This window comes from Balaenoptera physalus (genome assembly GCF_965194825.1).
Source record: "Balaenoptera physalus genome assembly, chromosome: 13".
Taxonomy (NCBI): domain Eukaryota; kingdom Metazoa; phylum Chordata; class Mammalia; order Artiodactyla; family Balaenopteridae; genus Balaenoptera; species Balaenoptera physalus.
Genome location: NC_138892.1, coordinates 106,299,871 through 106,318,147, shown reverse-complemented (window position 1 = coordinate 106,318,147; position 18,277 = coordinate 106,299,871). Strand labels below are relative to the sequence as shown.

Below are 18,277 nucleotides of genomic sequence, written 5' to 3'. Positions count from 1 at the left end.
GTGACACAGGGCCACAAAATGTAACAGCAAATGCTGTTGGAAAAATGGTGTCGATAGACTCGCTCGATGTAGGGTTGCGACAAACCTTCAATTTGTAAAAAGAAAACAAAACCAAACCGCAGTATCCACAAAGCGCAATAAAATGAAGAGCAATAAAATGCGTAGTTCCCTGCCCAGTATTTTGTACCTAGTAAGTGATCAATAAATATTTGAATCAGTTCTTTTTTTATTTGGGAAAATAAAACTAAACCACTGTCATGAGAAAGAGGCATTCAGCTTGTTCTGTGTAGTCCCAAAGCATGGATCAAGAAGTGTAAAACTGATATAGAAGCACTTTCTTCCAGTTACGGTTGTCCAACGATAGATTTACTGACTTGTGAGGTGAGGTTTCCACTAGCAGAAATGGGATGATTATTGAAGATGCATAGAGTAAAATCTTATTCAGTTCTGAAACTCTCTTAGTGGCGAAAGCAATAACTCTGAAGCCAGACCACCTGAGTTCAAAGTCTGGCTAAGCCACTGAGTGCCTAGGTGGTTTTTAGCAAACAACTAAATCTCTCTGTGCCAGTTTCTGTGTTTGCAAAGTGGGGATGATTTCTTTGACTCTAAGATACAATTATTTTATCTTAACATTTCTGAAATCAGGATGCTTATTACAATCATTGTCAGCCAGATGGCAGTTTTGATATAGTTGTCAGTTCATGTTGTTCGTACTTGAAATGAGCTATGTGCAATCTTAGTACACCATGTGTATTGAGTTTGACTTTCTTTTAAAATGTCTTTCAAAAGATTGTGGCATAGATTGGTATTGAAAATAAAACGTTTTTGTGTATGCAGAAAGACAAGGGAACAGCAGTGGGTGTAAATTTCAGATTAGTGAACAGTATTTACTGTTGATTAGAATTTTTTTCTTTTCTTAATGGTAAATTACATAATGGTAAGTCTTGAACTCGACAACATCTTAGATTCAGTGAATCTGGTATCTCATTGGTTACCTCATGAGGTTATTATAAAGTGTAAGGATTAAATGAGTCAATACCTATCTGGAAACTGCTTAGAACAGGGCCTGGTGCAAAGTTAGCACTGTGTGAGTACTATTGTTATTATATTTTTATATACTTAGACACAGTTGATTTCAACAGTTGCAGCCTCTAATCTAGCTTCTAATGGGGTGCCATAAGCAGTAAGGTTATGGAGATTGCAAAAGGACAATTAGGGGTTTCCCCAAGGTGAAAATATAGCCTTGGGAATTTGGAATCGATGCCACTGAAGTTGAGGAAAGCCTCTGACAATACAGGAAGTTCTTGTAGAACCAGACTCTTTAAACTCTTCTCAGTGAGACTGAATGCAAATGAAAAGACTCTGGAAATAAAAAATCAAGGTTACGGTGGCAGCACCAGCCTTCTCTCTCTCTTACTCTCAACAGTTTCTGTGCTGACCCACATTTCCATCTGCCACGTCACAGCCTGGCAGGAGTTCCACCATTCTGAACTTATAAAAGACTCACTTTCATTTTGAACGCTGACTGAGTCTGCAGCAACAGGAGGAGGGCCAATGCTTCTCCAAACTTCCTTGCCTGCCACTGCCTCAACTCCAGCAAAACTAACTTTTTTTTTTTTTTAATTTATTTTTATTTACTTATTTTTGGCTGTGTTGGGTCTTCGTTTCTGTGCGAGGGCTTTCTCTCTAGTTGTGGCAAGCGGGGGCCACTCTTCATCGCGGTGCGTGGGCCTCTCACTATCGCGGCCTCTCTTGTTGCGGAGCACAGGCTCCAGACGCGCAGGCTCAGTAATTGTGGCTCACGGGCCTAGTTGTTCCGCGGCATGTGGGATCTTCCCAGACCAGGGCACGAACCCGTGTCGCCTGCATTAGCAGGCAGATTCTCAACCACTGCGCCACCAGGGAAGCCCCAGCAAAACTAACTTTTCCCAGGGAGTAGATTAGTTGGGGAAAGGTGTTTTGCACTGAAGCAAGGTAGTTCTGGTCCCAGCTGGCTCCACCTCACAACACTTGTTTGGGTGGGTGGGCTTCGTGGAATGATAATTATTGAAAGAATGCAATGTGGAGATTTCCATTTGACAACTGCTACTTGTGTTCTCAAAGCCTCTTACTCCCTTGTTAAGAAAAAGACAGTAGAATGTACAGGAAACCAAGGGAAATTGTGTGTATTGATTGGGCTGAGACCCACACCTGTATATTAAATGTCTCCTAGTGTGTCAGCTCCTGCTTTTCAACAAACAATAGTTAGCCAATCAACTATTAAAATGTCACCTATCTTATTCCAAGCACTATGTTCACTTCTGCCTTAACTTCAGTAGGGTCAAGCAATGGGGGGACGGCTCTAGGATTCGGGGAAGGTGTTGAGGGTCTAGGGAGACATCCTGCCACCTCTCTCGCTCCAGGATACCAATGGACTACCGAAATGAAGGATCAGTAAGCTCTGAAAGCATTTTAGATTGCTACCCACTCTTCTCCAGATCCCTCCTTTCTGGCTCCAAAAGCATGAAGGTATTCACTCATTACACCAGGTTGACAACCCAGGTAAGAAAAATGGATCAGTTTTCCAGTATGGCTGATTTAAGTGTGTGCTTGAAGGCAGATTCACAAAAACAATCAGCAGTACTGGAAAAGCCTAGAATTTGCACACCTCACTGCAGTGTGCTCTAAGTTTATGGAATAATGCCCTTGTTTTGAGGTATGACTCAACCTGACCTGTCTCTACCACAGAGAATGAGGCCCAGGAAAAAGTATAATTATAAAATCCTGGAGCATCTTAGAAGGAAGTCATTTGATAAACACCAGGTGTTTTAATATTGCTAATTCAGTCATTGTGAGGAAACTTGCAGAAGCTTCAGGCTGTCGATCTGCTCCAGGGTGTAGGTGGTACTGAAAGCGTGTACCAGGAGAAACAAAGAATGCCTCTGCTGCCATATAAACCATATATTTTTTGTGGTTATAAAAAATAATACCTGCTTAACTAATAAGAACCTGCTATATAAAAAAATAAAAAAAAAAATACCAGCTTATTATGGAGGGATACAAAAATGTGTAAATTTATAGAAAAAATAAAGTCACCTATATTCCCATTGCCCAGAAAAATTTGATGTTTCCTTTTCACCTTAAAAAGATTAGTAGGGACTTCCCTGGTGGTGCAGTGGTTAAGAATCCCCCTGCCAATGCAGGGGACATGGGTTCGAGCCCTGGTCCGGGAAGATCCCACATGCCGCGGAGCAACTAAGCCTGTGCGCCACAACTACTGAGCCTGCGCTCTAGAGCCCGCGAGCCACAACTACTGAGCCCATGTGCCTAGAGCCCATGCACCCCAACGAAGCGTAGCCCCCACTAGCTGCAACTAGAGAAAGCCCGCATGCAGCAACGAAGACCCAACGCAGCCATAAATAAATAAATAAATTTATTTAAAAAAAAATAGGACAAGGAATACCTGTATACCCTTTACCCAGATATGCCTTACAGTTAACACTTTACTCCATTTGCTTTATCTGTGTTCTATCTATCTATCTATCTATCTATCTACCTATCTATCCATCCATCTATCTATAATTAAAGGGTGAGTTTCATCCATTGTGGCTCTTTAACCCTAAATACTTCAGTGTGTATTTACTAAGGATAAGGGTTTTTCTCCTCTAACATAACCATAGTTGTCAGCTTTATAAATTCATAAGATTACATTGATTTAAGAATTTAATCTATCATCCATATTCCCATGTGATCAACTGAGCCAAAAATGTCCTTTATGGCATTTTTCCCCTCCAGCACAGGATCCAGTCTAGGGCCGGGTACTACATTTGGTTGTCAAATCTCTTTACCCTCCCTGATCCTGGGACATTTTCATAGCCTTTATCTTTTCTGACACGGACATTTTGAAGAAGGCAGTGTCTACCACCCCTGCGCCTAACACACACTTTTTCCCGTGTAACTGAACGTTCCTCATTCTGCATTTGTCTGATGTTTTTTGTGATTAGACTGAGGTTATGCATTCTCTGCTGGAACGTGGCGAGGGGATGCTCTGTCCTCCTCGGGGTGTCGCATCTGGAGACAGTGTCCAGTTTTCCTCACTGGTGATGTTAATTTGATCACCTAGTCAAGGTTTGCCCAATTTCTCCGTCGTACTATTACTGTTGTTTTTTTTTTTCCTTCCTCCTTTGCAGTTTATGTCTATGGGGAGACAATTTAGGATCATGCCATGCCAGTATTCTCCTCATCCAAATTTCCCCTCAGATTTAACATCCATTGATGATGCTTGCCTGATTCAATCTTTACCACGACAGTTGCCAAATGATAATTTTCCAACTCCAGCACCTCCTCAACATTTGCCAGTTGACCCTTGTCATTCTGCTATTTTTTTTTTTTTAATGGGGAAGGACTCATCGATTCTTTTCAGTACAATTTTCCACATATCCAAAAAGTCAGATAATCTCTCAGCAGCGTTTTTCCCCCTGTAGACATTCTATCTGGAGCTCTTCGTCCTCTCCTCCACTTCAGACTCGTGGTCCCCTGGCTGCTGCATAGCTGCCTTCCTGAGATTTTCACTTTTTATCATCTAAGGAATTTCATGGCCTTTTTTCTGTGTTGGATCCTGTTTCCTGAATCCCGTGCCTTCCTCTTTCTTAGTTTCCTTTTATGTTTTGAAGAGAAGAGACATTCTTCTCTAGCTTTCTGAGAAAAGGTTGGCAACAAGTTAATTTTTTTTGAGCATATATGTGTCTAAAAATATCTTTACTTATTCATTCACTTTATTGATAATTTGGGTATTGAATTCTAGGTTAGAAGTTATTTTCCCTTGGAATCTTTAGTGTCTTTTAGCTTCTGTTGCTGCACGGAGGAAGTCCAAATGCAGTCTGATTCCTGATACTTTTGATGTAACCTGATACTTTGTATGTAACATACTTTTTTGGTTTTCATTCCATATATTTTCATTTAAAATATTTCCTCTACCTCTTATGGTATAAAATTTTTCAGTGTAGCTCCTTTTTAATTCATCATTCTGAGCCCTGGGGTGGGACCTTTCAGTATGAAGACCTATGTCTTTCAGGTCTGAAGAGTTTTTTTGTGTTTTCTCTGTGTTAATTTCTTCCAGGTGTTTTCTTATTCTCTCTTTCTGGAATACCTATTTGTCAGATGTTGGACTTGATTGATGCTTTAATTTTCATATTGTTTCTCTTTTATTATCCATCTCTTTGACCAACTTTCTGAGAGATTTTTTTTAACCTTATCTTCCAAACTTATTAGTGAAATTTTTATGTTAGGTATCATATTTTAAATTTCTAAGTGCTTTCTTTATCTAATACATGTTTTTTCTTTTTTCTTAGAGTATACTGTTTTGTGAACCGAATACATATATCTTCTTAGCCTAGAATGTTATTTATGTTTTCTTTGGAAAAATGTTTTTCTGTTTGCCTTCTCTCTTGGGTTCCTTTTTCATTTGTTTTAATAGCTTTTATCTCAAAGATATTCCCTGTGATCCTTTACTGTCTTCATATTTAAGAATGAGGTATTAATCAGCTCATTGGAAGATTTCTGAGCGTATGGAAGTTCTCTGATTTGCCTCATTGTAGGCAAGCTTTTAAAAATTATTTTATTTTAATGAAAAAATTTGAAATTGCAGTAAGATACACATAATATTTACCATCATAATAATTTTCAAGTGTACATTTAAGTGTACATCTCAGTAGTGTTAAGGACATTCACATTGTTGTACAGCCAGCCTCCAGCTCTTTTCCTTTTGCAAAACTGAAATTCAATATTCATTAAAAAGCAACTGTCCATTTCCCCCTCCCTCCAGCCCCTGGCAACCACTCTTCTACTTTCTGTCTTTATGAATTTGACTACTTTGCATATCTCCTATAAGTAGAATCATACTGTGTTTATCTTTTTTGACAGGCTTCATAATGTCCTCAAGCTTCATCCATATTGTCCCATGTATCAGAATTTACTTCCTTTTTAAGGCTGAATCATAGTCCATTGTGTGTACACACCACATTTTGTTTATCCATCATCTGTCAATGGACACTGGGGTTGCTTCCCCCTTTTGGCTATTGCAGATAATGCTGCTATGGACACGGATGTGCAAATATCTGTGGGTGTGCTATGGACATGGGTGTCTGTAAAGACTCTGCTTTAAATTCTTTTAGGTATATAACTAGAAGTGGAATTGTTGAATCATATGGTAATTCTATTTTTAATTTTTTTGAAGGCCCACAATTGTATTTGCACCATTTTACATTCCTATCTGTAGTGCACACTATTCCAATTTTTATACATCTTTGTCAACATTTGGTATTTTCTGTTCTTAAACAGTAGCCATCCTAATGAGTGTGGGTAAGCTGTTTTAAGTGTATAGTTTTGGGCCCTGCTTTTTCCACAGAAAATGATCTTGAAAATTCTTTTTTCCACGTCAGTAGGGTTTTTTTGTTTGTTTTATTTTTAGGCCATGCGGCATGCAGGCCAACCAGGGATCGAACCTGGGCCCCCTGCATTGGGAGTGTGGAGTCTTAACCACTGGACTACCAGGGAAGTCCCCTCAATAGGCATTTTTTTAAACATGATTTTTAATGGCTGTACTATTTAACAGATTCCATAATGTAACATTTTAATTAGTTTCCAGTAATATTTCAGGGTATAAATAATGTTGTGCAGAATATTCTTATAAAGAAATTTTTGTGTACATCCCTGATATTTTTCTTAGTTGCTAAGGTCCTACAGGTTGAATTCCTGTATCAGAGGGTATATGTTTTTGATATATATTCCCAGATTGCTTTCCTGAAAGCTTGCATCAGTTTGTATTCCTACCAGCAGTATGAAAGTATCATCCACACTGAATATTATCAGACAAAATTATTTCAATGTATGATCATAAATACAAGGTCAGTAAGACTATATACATCAACAGATAACAGTGGTCAACTCTGAGAATAGTTCTGGTTTTGACATATGAGTGGTTATGTAAAATGCTAGATTAATTTTTATTGTTTGTATTTTTCAGTAAGAACATATGTAATAATTATATAAAAATAAATATTTCAATTTCCTAATTTAAAACGGAAATGGTTGAAATTATATACTTATTTTATTTTATTTTTTTTATTTTTATTTTTAAAATTTATTTATTTATTTTTATTTATTTATTTATGGTTGTGCTGGGTCTTCGTTTCTGTGTGAGGGCTTTCTCTAGTTGCGGCAAGCGGGGGCCACTCTTCATCACGGTGCGTGGACCTCTCACTATCGCGGCCTCTCTTGTTGCAGAGCACAGGCTCCAGACGCGCAGGCTCAGTATTTGTGGCTCACGGGCCCAGCTGCTCCGCGGCATGCGGGATCCTCCCAGACCAGGGCTCGAACCCGTGTCCCCTGCATTAGCAGGCACACTCTCAACCACTGCGCCACCAGGGAAGCCCTATTTTATTTTTTTAAATTTTTATTTATTTTTTTAAATTTAAATTATCTATTTCTAAATGACAAGATCGTGTAACTCTAATATGACATTTTCTCAAACTTTTTCTGAGAGCAGTGCCACTTAAGCAGTGCAAGAAACCTTGACTTTTACCTTCTTTATTTTTTTTAATTTTCTTGATTTAATTTTATTCATTTTTTTATACAGCAGGTTCTTATTAGTCATCCATTTTATACACATCAGTGTAGACATGTTAATCCCAATCGCCCAATTCATCACACCACCACCGCCACCCCCATCCCAGCCGCTTTCCCCCCTTTGGTGTCCATACGTTTTTTTCTCTACTTCTGTGTCTCAATTTCTGCTCTGCAAACTGGTTCATCTGTACCATTTTCTAGGTTCCACATATATGCGTTAATATACGATATTTGTTTTTCTCTTTCTGACTTACTTCACTCTGTATGACAGTCTCTAGATGCATCCACGTCTCTACAAATGACCAAATTTTTTCCTTTTTATGGCTGAGTAATATTCCATTGTATATATGTACCACAACTTCTTTATCCATTCGTCTGTCGATGGGCATTTAGGTTGCTTCCATGACCTGGCTACTGTAAATAGTGCTGCAATGAACATTGGGGTGCATGTGTCTTTTTGAATTATGGTTTTCTCAGGGTATATGCTCAGTAGTGGGATTGCTGGGTCATATGGTAGTTCTATTTTTAGTTTTTTAAGGAACCTCCATACTGTTCTCCATAGTGGCTGTATCAATTCCCACTAACAGTGCAAGAGGGTTCCCTTTTCCCCACACCCTCTCCAGCATTTGTTGTTTGTAGATTTTCTGATGATGCCCATTCTAACTGGTGTGAGGTGATACCTCATTGTAGTTTTGATTTGCATTTCTCTAATAATTAGTGATGTTGAGCAGCTTTTCATGTGCTTCTTGGCCATCTGTATGCCTTCTTTGGAGAAATGTCTATTTAGGTCTTCTGCCCATTTTTGGATTGGGTTGTTTGTTTTTTTAATATTGAGCTGCATGAGCTGTTTATATATTTTGGAGTTTAATCCTTTGTCCATTGATTCGTTTGCAAATATTTTCTCCCATTCTGAGGGTTGTCTTTTCATCTTGTTTATGGTTTCCTTTGCTGTGCAAAAGCTTTTAAGTTTCATTAGGTCCTATTTGTTTACTTTTGTTTTTATTTCCATTACTCTACGAGGTGGATCAAAAAAGATCTTGCTGTGATTTATGTCAAAGAGTGTTCTTACTATGTTTTCCCCGAAGAGTTTTATACTGTCCGGTCTTACATTTAGGTCTCTAATCCATTTTGAGTTTATTTTTGTGTATGGTGTTAGGGAGTGTTCTAATTTCATTCTTTACATGTAGCTGTCCAGTTTTCCTGGCACCACTTATTGAAGAGACTGTCTTTTCTCCATTGTATATCCTTGCCTCCTTTGTCATAGATTAGTTGACCATAGGTGCGTGGGTTTATCTCTGGGCTTTCTATCCTGTTCCACTGATCAATATTTCTGTTTTTGTGCCAGTACCATATTGTCTTGATTACTGTAGCTTTGTACTATAGTCTGAAGTCAGGGAGTCTGATTCCTCCAGGTCCATTTTTTTCCCTCAAGACTGCTTTGGCTATTCGGGGTCTTTTGTGTCTCCATACAAATTTTAAGATTTTTTGTTCTAGTTCTGTAAAAAATGCCATTGGTAATTTGATAGGAATTGCATTGAATCTGTAGATTGCTTTGGGTAGTATACTCATTTTCACAATATTGATTCTTCCAATCCAAGAACATGGTATATCTCTCCATCTGTTGGTATCATCTTTCATTTCTTTCATCAGTGTCTTATAGTTTTCTGCATATAGGTCTTTTGTCTCCCTAGGTAGGTTTATTCCTAGGTATTTTATTCTTTTTGTTGCAATGGTAAATGGGAGTGTTTCCTTAATTTCTCTTTCAGATTTTTCATCATTAGTGTATAGGAATGCAAGAGATTTCTGTGCATTAATTTTGTATCTTGCAACTTTACCAGATTCATTGATTAGCTCTAGTAGTTTTCTGGTGGCATCTTTAGGATTCTCTATGTATATTATCATGTCATCTGCAAACAGTGACAGTTTTACTTCTTCTTTTCCAATTTGTATTCCTCTTATTTCTTTTTCTTCTCTGATTGTCGTGGCTAGGACTTCCAAAACTATGTTGAATAATAGTGGTGAGAGTGGACATCTTTGTCTCGTTCCTGATATTAGAGGAAATGCTTTCAGTTTTTCACCATTGAGAATGATGTTTGCTGTGGGTTTGTCATATATGGCCTTTATTATGTTGAAGTAGGTTCCCTCTATGCCCACTTTCTGGAGAGTTTTTATCATAAATGAGTGTTGAATTTTGTCAAAAGCTTTTTCTGCATCTATTGAGATGATCATATGGTTTTTATTCTTCAATTTGTTAATATGGTGTATCACATTGATTGATTTGCGTATATTGAAGAATCCTTGCATCTCTGGGATAAATCCCACTTGATCATGGTGTATGATCCTTTTAATGTGTTGTTGGATTCTGTTTGCCAGTATTTTGTTGAGGATTTTTGCATCTATATTTATATACTTATTTTAATATGTATGCTTTTTGGTTTTATTAAAGTTAAACCTTTTTTCCTATTTATCTTTCTCCTTTTGTGAAATATCCACTCACTTCATTTGTCTATATTTCCTGAGTTGTTAGAACTTTTTATATATGAATTCTCTTCACCATACATGTCAATAATATTTCCCCCTTTTTTCTTGTTTATTTTCTACTTCCAGAAGCTAAAGAAGTTGAATGTAGGTAGCTACATTTATCCATCTTTTACTTCATGATTACTTTATCAGCTTTTATAGTTAGAAAGCTTTTTTCTCCGTTCTGAGGTCGGATATTCATCTGCATATTTTTTTTACTTTGTTTTATGTGTATCTGCGTGTATTTAACATTTCACCCTTGAATTCAGCTGTAATTTATTTTAGTGCATATTTTGATAAGGAATCTAACCCCAAACAGTAACTAAGTGTCCCAGCACCATTTGGAAGCCAACATTCCTTTCTTTACCAAATGCACTGGGGATGGGGGGTGGGGGGCGGGGGGTGGGGGGTGTTCCCGGGAGGAGTGAGCAGTCAGCCCAGCAGGAAGTGACTTGCCCGGAGCTTTGCTGCTCACATCGGGGTCCGCGCGGCTAGAAGGGCGCCGGGGCAACAGCTGGAAAACGCAGGGACTGATTTTGTCGGAGTTTTCCGCAATCAGCTCGGAGTCGCGATGACAACTTTTTCATCTTGCTTTGCTCGGTGACGTCCCGAGCGCAGGTCGCCACGCAGCGTCTCCCTCGACACGAGCGCCTGGGAGTCCTACAGACCCGGGGGCGGGGGTGGGGGGGTGTGCGGGGAGGTGGGCGTGTGGGGCGGTGACGGGCGGGCGTGTGCGGGGCGGTGGGCGTGTGCTGGGCGGGAGCGGGCGCGGCCTGGGCCGGCGGGCTCCTCGGCCTGCGATCCAGGCCGCGCTCTGACGACCGGCCTTAGCAGGATGCAGGGGGAACGGTCCTCTCCCGCAGCAGCCTAGGGGCACTGAGCTGCGCCGAGCGGTCCTGCCGCCCCTCGTCGGGCTCGGGCTGCCGGGCTGGGAGCTCTGAGGGCGGCGCCACGAGGCCGGGCGAGTTCGCCGGCCGCCAGGGGCAGCAGAGATTCCCGGCGGCGCAGGGCCCGCGGGAGCCAAGCGGAGGGAGCGGCGGCACGGAGGTCAGGTTCGCGCTGTTGGCTTGCTTTTGCGGCTCTCGACAGACGGCTCTGCTCCCTCTCCGACTTGACTTGCGGCTCCTCTTCCTGTGCCCGGCAGTGGCCCACACGTTTTCGGTCGGACCTTCTTCCGAGGGCCCTTCCGCGCGTTCAGGCAGTTATGGCCCGGGGTAGAGCGGCCCGGACCTTTTCCCCAGCGTCCTCTGCGCGGTCGTGCCGGAGCGCCCTTCTCCGCGTTCAGCCCACCCCAGCCAGGCGCGCTCTCCCGCCCGGATCTTTTCCCCAGCGTCCTCTGCGCGGTCGTGCCGGACCGCCCTTCTCCGCGTTCAGCCCACCCCAGCCAGGGGCGCTCTCGCGCCCGGACCTTCTTCCCAGCGTCCTCTGCGCGGCCGTGCCCGAGCGCCCTTTCCTGCGTTTAGTTAGGACGGAGCTCCGTGCGCGCGGCGTGGCGGAGGCGCGTGAGTGGGGTCTCCGCCGGGTGGGGAGCTCGTCTTGAGAGTCCCGGCTCAGTGGTCCCAGGCCCAGTGGCGTGTGCTGAACCGCGAGGGCGCTGCGGCCCGAGGGTGCTGGGACGGGCGGGGCGGGGACTGGGCCGCGGGGTAATTGGCGCCCGCGGGCGGGGACGGAGGGTGTCCGCGGCTGGGCCGCCGGGCGGGAGAGGCTGCGGCGGCGAAGGAGTTAACCGTTTAGGAGGAATTTGACAGGTCTGCGCGTCTTCAGCCTTTCTAGACCTTTCTTTAAAAATTGAGAGAGAATTCACATACGACTAAATTCATCCTTCTAAAGAGACCAGTTGAGTGGTTTTTGGTATAGTCAGGTGATTGGGCCGCCATCACCGCTGTCCAATTGGAGAGCGTTTCATCGCCCGGGAAGGAAATCCCGAGCTCGTAGCTGACGCTTCTCCTGTCCCGCTACCCAGCCCCACCGGGCCGCTTTCTGTCTCTGAGTCTGCGGGGCCAGGATAGTTCACCTCAGTGCAGTCAGACGGTGTTTGTCCTCTCGTGGGCGGCTCCTTGCGCGCGGCACAGCTCCTCGGGGTTCGTCCGCGCTGTAGCAGTGGTCGGCACTCGCCCCTTTTTACGGCCAAATGATAATAGTTCAGTGGAGGGAGAGACCATGTTGTGTTTCTCCGTCAGTCGATGGGCATTTGGGTTTTTGCACCTTTTGGCTTCTGAGACCTTTTGAGGTCTTTTCCTCCACGGAACTCACAGTCGGAGGCACAGTCAACTTAAAACTCTTCTCCCAACATTGAACTCTGGGATCGGATCAGGTAGTGTTGCAGTGGCGTCGGGTCAGCTGTCTTGCAGGAGAGTTTGCCAGGGTTTCTGTCCTCGGCTCAGCACTTGCTCGGCTGTCGGCTGCGGTGGTCACAGGCAGAGAAGCGTCGGTGTGCGGGTGTCATCAGCGATGCCGCCAAGACCTGTTGGCGCGTGATAGGAACCGGGTGGACTCGGAGATGAGCGCATGAAGAAGGTGGCTGAGAGCTGTGGGAGACGTCTGACCTCCGAGCACGCCCAGCTCATCTCCGTTATTTGCGGATGCACGGCCCGGCTAAAACTCCTCGGGAGCCGCCAAGTAGATAGCAGGGCCGACGCGCCCGTCCCCAGCTCAGGTCCAGCAAGGCGTCCCCCTGCCTTCTTGTCTCCGCTCACACTGTAAACCTGCGTCCTTGTTGTGGCATGTTTAGTGCCACAGTTTTATGCTTTTCGTTAGTGATTCCACTTTCTTTAACGCATTTTAAAAAATTGAATGAGAGATTCTTTAAATTCTAGAGTTCTTTACAACTTTCAGAAGTACCACTGCCCCGCTCTTGCCCCTCCCTTCTTCCCTCTCCCCACTGGTAACCACTGGTTTGTACTCTATATTTGTAAGTCTGCTTCTTTTTTTGTTTTGTTCACTAGTTTGTTGTGTTTTATAGATTCCACATATAAGTGATATCATACAGTATTTGTCTTTGTCTCTCTGACTTACTTCACTTAGCACAGTGCCCTCCAAGTCCATCCATGTTGCTGTGATTTCACGGTTTAGAATGTTCTCCAAGCTTAGTGCTGAAGTGCTTTCTGGTGTTCCTAAGAGCAAGGTGGCTGTGATGTGCCTTACAGAGACACGGCAAGCTTCTCTTAGATGAGCTTTGTTCGGGCCTGAGTTATGTGCTGTTGGCTGTGAGTTCAGTAGTTACGCATCAACAATACATACTAAATAGGGTGCCTTTAATAGAAACAGGCAAAGCAAGCTTTTGTATTGACTGGTCGATGAAAATGTAGTGACTGGAGGCTCGCAGGAACCTAGGCCTGTATTTCTGCTAGGGGCAGTGGCTCGGTATTGGATTATTGAGTGTTCATGGTAACTGTAGAACATGAGTATCATGAATAGTGAGAATGGACTATGTAACCAATTTAATTATTCAAGGGCAGAGAGCCTAGTGGGGATATTGATTCAACTTCTGTGACTTTTAACATTTTTCCACTCAAGGTATTCATTTTTAATAACGTTCTGGCAGTGTTGAAGCGGAGGGGAGCTAAAATAAAGCTAAAATGCTCTTTATTCTGCAAGCTGGGTAGGGACTCTGCTCAGTCCTGGAGATTCGGTAGTTAGTACGCGGCCCCGCTGTCCTCCAGCGGCGGAGTGTGGGTTATGCTGTGCTGTGACGAATGTCTAAGTGCTATGGGAACATAGGGTTAATTCTGTTGAGAGTGTAGTGAGGTGTGTAAGGCTTCAAGGAAGAGATGACAATTTGAGATCTGTTTCCTTCTTTTTACTTAAATAATTCTTCTTTTTCTACTCTGTTGCTAAATTTTGAAAGAAGTATTACGAACATGAGAGTGGCATGTACATAAATGAAAATAAAGAATTTTGATACCCAGTCCTGTTCGTCTTGATCTGCACAGTCAGAACTTCACTGGTCACTGAGCTTGGTCACTTCTGCCTGTGACGCAAATCCAGAGTCCACCCTTTCTCTCCGTGGCTGTTACCTTGGTTGAGCCTCTGTCGTTTCCTCTCTGGACTGTTGTAACATAGACTCCAGCTGCTCTCTCCATCAGTTATTCACTGCTGACACAGACCTTTGATTCTCAGCCTAAAACTTCCATTGCTCTCCCATGTTTACAAACTAAAGTTTTAAGCTTTTAAAGGTGGCTTATTTAACCCTTCATGATAATGCCCTGCCCTGTCTTTAATAAAGATGAGGTCAGACAAAAGAGGAAACTATCCTTATGTAGCGTGCCTTCTTTCCTCTTTCCTCTTTCCTTCCTTTCTCCCTCCCTCCGCATGTAATTAGAAACGCTTTTAGGTGATAAGGAAATAGATAAGAATAAAAACATTTTTGCTAATCTTTTTAATATCTTGAATTCATCAGTTTCGTGCTTACAGCCACTATCCTAGCTCAGGCTCTTACCCTCACCCCCCAAAAGTCTTTTTTTTTTTTTTTTTTGGTCATATGTTTTTATTTCTTTGGGAAAATACCTATCAGAAGAATTCTTGGGTCATATGGCAAATGCATGTTTAATTTCTGAAGAAATGGTCAGATTTGTTTCCAAAATTATAAAACCATAAAGCTTCTAGAAGAAAATATGGAAGAATATCGTCATGATCTGGAGGTGTGCAAAGGTTTCTTAGACAAGACTCAGAAAGCAATAACCACTGGGGGAAAAAAAAAGATAAATTGGATTACATCAAAATTGAAAACTTCTCATTTAAGATAACTCTAAGAAAATGAATAGGCAAGCTCTGACACCTGTTTGACAAGGAACTGATATCCAAGGTATATAAAGAACCATTAGGGTTCAAGGCCTGGAACTAATCCTCTGTGGCCTGCTGCTCTAAACTCTGGAATGCTGGCTTCATCTTCAAGTCATTCTTTTTTCATGAAGGGTACCATGTGTTTATAGCTGAGTAGTTTTATCAGCCTGTTTCCTGCCAGCAGTGTATGAGCATTCTGGTTGCTTCACATCCTTGCCAACTTTTGGTGGTGTCAGTTTTTATTTTTAGCCATTCTAGTGGGTGTAGAGTGGTATGTCATTATGGTTGGTTTTAATTTTAGTCCTTGATTACTAATGATGTTGAGCACTTTTTCCTGTGTTTATTGACATTTTTATATCTTCCTTTGTGAAGTGCCTGCTCGAATCTTTTGCCCATTTAAAATTGGGTTAATTGTCTTTTTATTATTGAGTTGTAGGAGTTCTTTATATGTCCTTTTTATATCCTGGATATCAGTCTTTGTGGTTGCCTATTCATTTTTTTAGAGCTGTTTTTGATAAGCAAAGTTTTACATTTTTTTTTTTTAAAGATTTATTGATTGATTGATTGATTGATTGCTATATTGGGTCTTCGTTTCTGTGCGAGGGCCTTCTCTAGCTGTGGCAAGTGGGGGCCACTCTTCATCGCGGCACACGGGCTTCTCACTATCGCGGCCTCTCTTGCTGCGGAGCAGAGGCTCCAGACGCGCAGGCTCAGCAGTTGTGATTCACAGGCCCAGTTGCTCCACGGCATGTGGGATCTTCCCAGACCAGGGCTCAAACCCGTGCCCCCTGCATTGGCAGGCAGACTCTCAACCACTGCGCCACCAGGGAAGCCCCCAAGTTTTACATTTTGATGTAGTCATATTTGTCATTTTTTCTTTTATAATTATTGCTTTCTGAGTCCTCAGTAAGAAATCTTGGCTACCTCCAGGTTGTGAAGGTATACTTATGTATTTTCTTGTAGAAATTTTATAGTTTTAGCTTTTATGTTTAGGCCTATGATCCATCTCTAGTTTTTGTGAATGGTGTGAAAATTATTTTGTGAAGAATATTAAATGTTCTTCCCATACAGATTTCCAGTTGTTCCAGTATCATTTGTTGAAAATGCCGTTGTACTGCATTGGTACCTTTGTTGAAATTCAGATGACTGTATACATGGCAGTTGATTTCTGGACTCTTCTGTTCCATTGATCAGTCCTTATGTCAGTACCACCCTGTTTTAATTATAGTAGGTTTTTTTTTTTTTTTTTTTTTTTTTTACCGTGCTCTATAGGGTTTTTTTTAATAAATAAATAAATACATTTATTCATTTGTTTATTTATTTTTGGCTGCGTTGGGTCTTCGTTGTTGCGTGTGGGCTTTCTCTAGTTGCGGCTAGTGGGGGCTACTCTTCGTTGCGGTGCACGGGCTTCTCATTGCAGTGGCTTTTCTTGTTGCAGAGCGTGGGCTCTAGGTGCGCGGGCTTCAGTAGTTGTGGTTCGCGGGCTCTAGAGCACAGCCTCAGTAGTTGTGGCACACGGGCTTAGTTGCTCCATGGCATGTAGGATCTTCCCGGACCAGGGCTCGAACCCGTGTCCCCTGCATTGGCAGGTGGATTCTTAACCACTGCGCCACCAGGGAAGCCCTATAGTAAGTCTTGAAGTCGTGCAGTGTAGGTCAACAACTTTTGTTGTTTTTCAAGTTTGATTTGGTTAGTTTAGATCCTTTGCATTTTCCACATAAATGTTAGAATCATCATCTTCCCAGTTTCTAAAAAATGTCTCGTATGATTGTGATTGCAGTGGCATTGAATCTTTAGATCAATTTGGGAAGAATTAACATATTAACAGTATTGAGTCTTCAAATGTATGAACGTGGTGCATCTCCTGTTTAATTTAGGTCTTTAATTTCCTCTGGTACTGTTTTATAGTTTGAAGAGGTCTTATGCGTTGTTCATTAAAGTTACTCCTAGGTATGTTTTTTTAAATCACAGTGGAGCCATCATTCACATTGTTACTGTGTATACAGTGTGCCATTTTTTTCTGACTGCTTTTAAGGTTTTCTCTTTATTTTTGTTTTTTAGCATTTTACCTGTCGTGTGTCTAGGTGTGATTTCCTTTGTGTTTATCCTGCTTTGAGATTTGCAGATCTTCCTAAATCTATAAACTTATGCCTTTCACCCATTTGGGAAAATTTGAGCCATTATTTAAAAAAATTTTTTATCCCCGTTCTCTTTAACCTTTCCGTTTGGGACTTTGATTATATGTATTAGCCATTTTGATGTTTTCCCCCAAGACCCTGAGGCTCCTTTGTTATTTTCAATCTTTTTTTTTTCTTCTTCAGATTGTTTAACTTCTTTTGAACTATCTTAAGTTCACTATTGAACTATCTTAAGTTCTTTTTTATATCTAATTTTGCATTTTGTGAACAGGATTGACAGTTTGGGGTGATTTACAAGATTCCTACTTTGAGTATTTCCTATTTTTTTTTTTTTAGTAATTTTATTATTTATTTATTTTTTGGCTGCGTTGGGTTTTCGTTGCTGGGTCCCGGCTTTCTCTCTAGTTGTGGCGAGCAGGGGCTACTCTTCGTTGCGGTGCGCGGGCTTCTCATTGCGGTGGCTTCTCTTGTTGTGGAGCATGGGCTCTAGGCGCTTGGGCTTCAGTGCTTGCAGCACGCGGGCTCAGTAGTTGTGTCTCGTGGGCTCTAAAGCACAGGCTCAGTAGTTGTGGCGCATGGGCTTAGTTGCTCCACGGCATGTGAGATCTTCCCGGACCAGAGCTCGAACCCGTGTCCCCAGCATTGGCAGGCGGATTCTTAACCACTGAGCCACCAGGGAAGTCCCCTTATTCTTTTGTAAGTGTAGTGAGTATGTTTCTTTATTAGAAGGCATTTGGGGGGAGATGGTTATATATCCTTTGACTTTTAAATGTTCTCTTGTCTTATAGGATCCTAAATTTCCCCCTTTTTGCCCTTCACAGGACAGTCTCAGAGGGCATCCGTCATTCCTTTTTCCTTCTTCTCAGAAGCCCCACCTTGCCAGTTCTGCCTCACCGAGTTCTACATACACTTGTCTCTTCCTTCACAGGACAGTCTCAGAGGGCATCCGTCATTCCTTTTTCCTTCTTCTCAGAAGCCCCGCCTTGCCAGTTCTGCCTCACCGAGTTCTGCGTACACTTGTCTCTTTCTCCATAGGCTGCACTCATCTCCCAGAATGTTTCGTCGGTATCTTCATACTTAGCGTGGGTCTTCTTTTTCTGGGAGTGATTTTAGTTCTATCTTGGGCTCTCCATCGTCGTCTTCTCCCTTCTATGCATTTCTCTTCCCATCTGGGTCCCACCTTGCTCTCCTCAAAAAGTCGAGATGAGAGTTCGAGAACTATCTCCACCAGA

General features: G+C 42.3%; 1 protein-coding gene across 12 annotated transcripts in view; it reads left to right on the top strand.

The window, feature by feature from the left end:
* The window catches only part of RAD52 (RAD52 homolog, DNA repair protein), a 78,762-nt gene that overhangs the window by 33,772 nt on the left and 26,713 nt on the right, over window positions 1-18,277 (top strand). For 3 of the 12 annotated variants that reach the window (XM_082422149.1, XM_082422145.1, XM_082422151.1), the window contains exon 1: window positions 11,214-11,627. The exons of 3 other annotated variants lie outside the window; for them this stretch is intronic. The gene's annotated coding sequence lies outside the window, so the exon portion shown is untranslated. Of the gene's footprint in view, window positions 1-10,836; window positions 11,173-11,212; window positions 11,628-18,277 lie in introns of those variants that run through there. 6 more of the 12 variants (XM_082422146.1, XM_082422156.1, XM_082422158.1 and 3 more) reach the window with 4 other exon arrangements.